This window comes from Solanum stenotomum, chromosome 1 (genome assembly GCF_019186545.1).
Source record: "Solanum stenotomum isolate F172 chromosome 1, ASM1918654v1, whole genome shotgun sequence".
In the NCBI taxonomy this organism is placed as follows: Eukaryota; Viridiplantae; Streptophyta; class Magnoliopsida; order Solanales; family Solanaceae; genus Solanum; species Solanum stenotomum.
In genome coordinates, this window is record NC_064282.1 from 75,137,972 (window position 1) to 75,144,526 (window position 6,555).

Genomic DNA, 6,555 nt, shown 5'->3' on the forward strand with positions numbered 1-6,555 from the left:
TCCCATTGAGTTCATATTAAATCTTGACTTAAGTTCATGGTTATGGAAGAATGTGTTGGCACTCAATCCAACATAGTTCATAAAATAGCTCATAGATTTAATATGTGGGAATAGCCTTTCAACCTTAGAATCAACATATTGTGAGAGAAAAACTTTCACATCATGTTTATTATGTGTGTATAAGAATAGCCTTTCACATTATTATCATAATGTGTAAATGAGAATATCCTTTCAACAACACACAACAAGATCATGATCATAATCACTTTACTCTCAAAATATTTCTAAAGCATTTACTAAACTTCATAAAACATGAATCATACCATATCTTTCCCTTTGAAGGGTCAAACCTCATATTAAATCAACACATCTTGAATGACTACATTAGACATGGATATATTCATAAGCATAGCAAATCAACACATCGAGATTGGCTACATTAGACATGGATATATTCATAATCTAAGTAATCAAATCATTACATGCATGATCTAATATACTCATCACATAGGTCATGTGGGTGAAGTCTTTCCACAATAATACCATATACAATTAAACATGCATATTAGCTTCACTCTTAAAGCCTTAACATTCCTAGTTCATTTGTATTTTCTTTTACCCTTAAAGCCCTAGAAATTACCTTTATACTACAACCTTTACTCTCAAGGAACACCTCACATAGTAATCATATATGCCTAATTCTCAAGATAATCTAACCACATGCTTCATTCTTAACCAATTATAGTCATATATCATCATGTAACTTCAATCTCAACACTACTAACTCATGATCCATCAAATAAGCCCTAATCTAATCAATTCATGTCTATAAGCCGTAATCTCAATCAATTCTTATCAACAAGCTTTACTTTTAGGGAATTTATAGTTAGGTTCCCTAGTCTCAAGCAATTCCTAAAGAAATTCATCAATCTTAGAAGGTCACATATAAGCCCTCAATTTCCTCTTTCATGACATAAAATCAAGCTATATCAATTTCACACTAGAATCTTAGGCTAATCAAGAATTCATGCATAATCATACTAAAAACATGTTATTACATCACAACCAATCATAAACAACCATTATCCACTCAATTGGATCAACATACAAAAATACCCACAATGTAGGAAGCAACCCTAACTACAATTGGGGTTCATCTTCACAATTGGAGGAAACATGAGGGATTCATGGATGGAAGGAGTCCATGAATGAATAAGCCATCATAACTTGATTACAAATCCTAGCAAGCTTGAAACAATAGAAGAATTTGACCTAGCTTTACCCTCTTCTTCTTCTTATTCTTCTTCAGTTTTCTAGAGATAGAATTTTTTGGAGGGAATTGGGTCTCTTTTGTGTTTAATTGAAATAATGATTTGGAATCACTTAATTAAGGGTCTAATAGTTTTAAATAGGTGGTCTAATTACTAATAAAATGACACAAATTAATAACTAATTAAATCTAGAAAGTTCTCTTAAGAAAAAACTTCACCGACCTAAGGAACTTCACTGCCTCACCCACTAGACCCCGATCCACAGGCCGTGAGTGGACCCACGGGCCGTGAGTAGACCCACGGGCCGTGATGCTCAATCATTTGCGAGGGGTGGGGGTCCCCAATCGTAGGTGGACTATTTTTGGGCTGAATTTTGTGTAGTTCTAGAGTCCTCTTAAAGGACCCTTGGTTGGTCCTTGGGGGTCGTACCTTGACGTTTAACCCCTAAACCCTTCATTCTAAGTACGGGAGGTCATACCTACGACTCTAACCACCACGCCAACTACTAGAACCCTTACGTAAGGCTGTACTTTAACCTACTAGTTTTCGGGTGCTACAAGAGAGATGTTGTTTTTGAAGAGAACACCGTTAGAAATGGGAAAGCAATAATAAAAATTGACAAGTTACATTGAAAGATGAAGCCTGTCGTACTTAAGAAGTAAGTCATTCTCTTACTAATGGTCAGTTTCTTACTAATACACCATGCCATTCTTCAGGAAACTCTAAAGATACAATTCCAAGGTGTAGTAGCCCAACATTGATGGTTCCTGACTCAAAGGTTCCCAGTGAAAATCCTCCACGAAAGTTTAGATCACTTTCAAATATTTAGGAAACTTGTACCTTTATATTATTCGGTGCAAACTCAGCTAGATTTCAGGAAGCTTCAACAAAACTGGAATGGAGGTGTGCAATGTAAAAAGAGCTTATGGATATAATGAGAAATGGTACATGGGTTTTGGTAGACCTTCCGTATGGAAAAAGATGTTATCGAAGCAAAATGGGTCGCAAAAGGATTTTCGCAGCAATAAGGTATTGACTTTAATGAAACTTTCTCCCCAGTTGCTCGCTTTGAAACAATACGACCCCTTTTAGCTTTGGCTGTAAATTAAAGTGGAAGGCTTATCAATTTGATGTTAAGTCTGCATTCCTTAATGGTGATTTGGATGAAGAAGTGTATGTAACACAACCAGATGGTTATGTGGAGAAAGGAAAGGAGAACAAAGCATACAAGTTGAGAAAAGCACTCTATGGGCTAAAAAATGCTCCTTGCGCATGGTACAACAAAATTGATTCACATTTAAGAGAAAATGGATTTGAAAGAAATAAGAATGAGCAAACTTTATATGCGAAAAAATTTGAAAAAAATGATCCGTTGTTGGTATGCTTGTATGTTGAGGATATGATCTATATGGGTTCCTCCTACTCTCTTGTATGTGATTTCAAATCATCTATTATGATTTTTTTTTAAAATGACGGATTTGTGAATGTTGCATTATTTTCTTGGACCTGAAGTGAAGCAGGAAGAAGATGTAATTTTCATTTCTTAAAGGAAGTGTGCCACTGATCTTTTCAAAATATCTAATATGCTTAACTTCGAAACATTGGCTACTCCGTTCAATGTAAATTAGATGCTGCAACTTGATGATCGTACTGAAAAAGCTGAAGGAAGTTATTTTATAAGTTTAGTTGGAGGCTTAATTTAGTTGACGCACACCCATCCTGATATATCATTTTCTGTTAGAATGATTTCAACTTTTATGAATAGGCCATTAAAGCATCATCTTGGAGCAGCTAAAAGAGTCTAGCGCCTATGTTGCTGGAACTACCAAATTTGGACTATGGTACTTTCGATGTACTAATTTTAATCTCTATGCTTTTTCAGATAGTGATCGGGCATGTAATGTGAACGATAGAAAGAGTATTTCTGGGAACCTTTTCACTCTTGGTTCTGTAGTTATTACTTGGAGCTCAAAGAAACAATGAACAACAACATTGTCTTCTTCCGAGGCTGAGTATGTTGCAGCAGCATCTTCAACATGTCAAGTGTTGTGGCTGAGGAAATTACTTGTTGATCTTCACGAAGAACAAAAGGGAGAAAGAATTTTTTTTTGTGATAGTTTATCATTAATTGCAATGGCCAAAAATCGTGTTCGTTATGGAAAGATCAAAGAACATAGATATTCTTCATCATTTCATCTGTGATCTGGTTACAGAAGGGTTGATTGAGCTGAAGAGTTTTAACAGAGAAGAACAAGTGGCAGATATTCTTACCAAAGCACTTCCTCATGCAAAGAACAATTATTTTATGTTATGCCATAGTGTATGTGATTTTGAATTAAGGGGGAGTGTTTATAATTGATTCAAAAAGAGTCTAAGTTACTAAGTTACTGCTTAGGGGAAGTTATTTACTGTGAGTTTGAATTAGTCTTTTACTATCGTTAAAAGAGACTTTGTTAGGTTGTTATTTGGTTGCTATTTTTCTTGCACTTCCCTAGTTTCTAGTCAAGTGGGAGTCATGGATAGATATTAACTTCCTTAGTCTGTAATCCTATAAAAGCAAATGTTTCAGGTTAATAAAAAAGGCACTTCTACAAAGTATTTTCGTTGTACTCTTTGTGCAGCTCTAAGATTTGTAGTTAAAGAACATCTGTGTTTCCTACAAGAACTTCATGGTTTTTGAGAAAGAGTATTTTCCTCCATGTAGCAATCAAGTTAAGCAATATATCCAACATGTTGACACAAGTATGTTTTTTTCAGAACTACTGAGATTTAATTGCATAGATGACTGAAATTAAACTTTTATGTATCAAACAAAACAAACAGCTAGACTAACTAGTAGTTATTCTTATATATGTTCTCCTACACTCTTCTAATCACTCTCACTTCTAGTTTATGGATCAGTAGTGGTCGAGAATCGTATGATTTCAACAGGCCTCATTTTTGGCTCTCCAAAAATGATATATTACCACTGCAACTACTGCCCATAACATAGCTTTGCTCACTCGTCGTTGTGTCCTTTTGATCATTTCAATCCATATGCCTTGTAATGTCAATTCTTACGAGTTTAGGCCAAATATTTGTAGAATTATTTTACATTCAATACAATAATTTATCAAATAGTCATTGTGAATTTATATCCAAATAGTAGTGATTTGTTTTCTCCTGATGCTATTGGTAAGGGATGAGGAAAAGGACATAAAAACTCTACCATGTCTTCTAGTCAAGTTCATATTCAATTTTATTCATCTACCATGTGATCTTTCTTAGTTATTTAGTTGATATTGCGTAGCTCTTAAACCTTGTGATTTACTATCTTGGTAGAATATGTGCTCGCCTAAACCTTGTTGTTACACTTCGATGGGAGGATAATGACAGCCAACAGATTGATCAAATGGAAGATCCACGTGGAATCAGAGTGTGGACTTTGTAGAAGTACTAATAAAAGCAGCGACCATTTGTTCGTTTCATGCAACTATACTCTCAACATGTGGGCAAGGCTATTTAAGTGGATCAAAAAATTAATGGTCACTGCCCAAACCTGGAAACAATATGTAGATTGGGAAACTCATAATAGAAGAGAAGATCACAAAGTGCCAGACTATTCAGAATGGTATTTATTGAAGCTATCTATGTCATCTGGATAGAGAGAAGTATGAGTTGCAATTAGTTACATCATATATGCAATTAGTTTTATGTTGTTGAATCATGAATACATCATGTACGCAGTTAGTTTTAAGTTGTTGAATCATGAATACATATAGTTGCCTGGCTTAACTGTCGTCTGCCATCTAGTGCTTAACTTCATGTTGAATCGCAACCTTTTATTGTCGATTTCCAACATTAACCATTGTTATACATCTTCTTCTTCCTTTACTTTTCACATAATTTCTGCATAGTTGACGCACATTTTAGTCTCTTTTTTCATCTTCTTTACTATAAAAGTGAAATTCGTCATCGTTGATGTTGTGTTCATTAACTTAATTCATATTTTAATATTGTAGGATAAATTAGAGAGTGTTGACATAATCATCGTGATCATATATTGTTGGGTTTAGGATCTTTTTTTTCCCCCTTCCTATGTGGATACATAAAGATTTATTAGGACCAGCCTACTCTAGTACATAACCCAAATATTATTTGGCATACATAAGGCTTATTTGGTCTTATTTTCAGAAACACAAGAGAGATTCATTTTAGAGATTGAGAGGAAAAGAGAAAAATCCCCTTTTTGCTTCTGGAAATATTCTGCTCAGGCAGTCCGCTTCAGACAGAGTTGGACGCTTCGTTAACCGTTGGATTATGCTCAAATTTGAACTGCTAGTTCTCAGCATCTGGTTCTTGGAATTCAACGGTGGAGATCAGATTCAGAACTCTGTAGCTGCTGATTTTGGGGCGTGAACAGTAGCGCATTTTTGGGTGAAATTTCTTCTTTAATTCTCTAGTTTTGGTGCAATCTTGATTTGTTGTTGCTCGTTGTTTGGCGCTTGTTTTGTGGCCAATTTTGTAACTCTTGATGTTTATAGTGGAGCTTTTGGTCCGGTGGTTTTTTACTCTTCATAGAGAAGGGTTTTCCACATAAATCGTTGTGTCTTGTGTGATTGACTTATTCTTATCTTGTTGCTTTAGTTAGGTTGATATACTTGCTGTCCATTCTTCATATTGCTTGATTTGGTTTGTCTTCTCTTGGTTCAAATTGAAAGGGAAAGTTTAGATTTGGGTATTATTCCGCTGCTATCCTGTCTAGATTCTTGTTAGTACCTTGTCTTTCCCAACAAAGTGGTATCAGAGCATTGGTTATTGATTTATTGTTGAAAATTGATTTGAATGATGGAGGCAAATATGAGCAAGATGGTTTGTTTGAATAGTAGTAATTATCATAGTTGGAGAGGCAAGATGAAAGATCTTCTATTTGTCAAGAAAATGCATTTACCTATGTTTACCTCTAATAAACCCCAGTCCATGATGGATGAGGAATGGGAATTTGAGCACTTGCAGGTTTGTGGCTATATTAGACAATGGGTTGAAGATAATGTTCGAAATCACATTGTGAATGAGACACATGCCAGAAATTTGTGGGACAAGCTCGAGATGCTATATGCTTCGATGACTGGCAACAATAAGTTGTTTCTATTGAAACAATTGATGAATATCATGTATAAAGAGGGAACTCCGATTTCTGATCATATTAATGATTTTCAGGATGTTCTTGACCAACTATCTAGAATGAATGTAAAATTCGATGAAGAAATACAGGGACTATGGCTTCTTAATACTCTGCCAGACT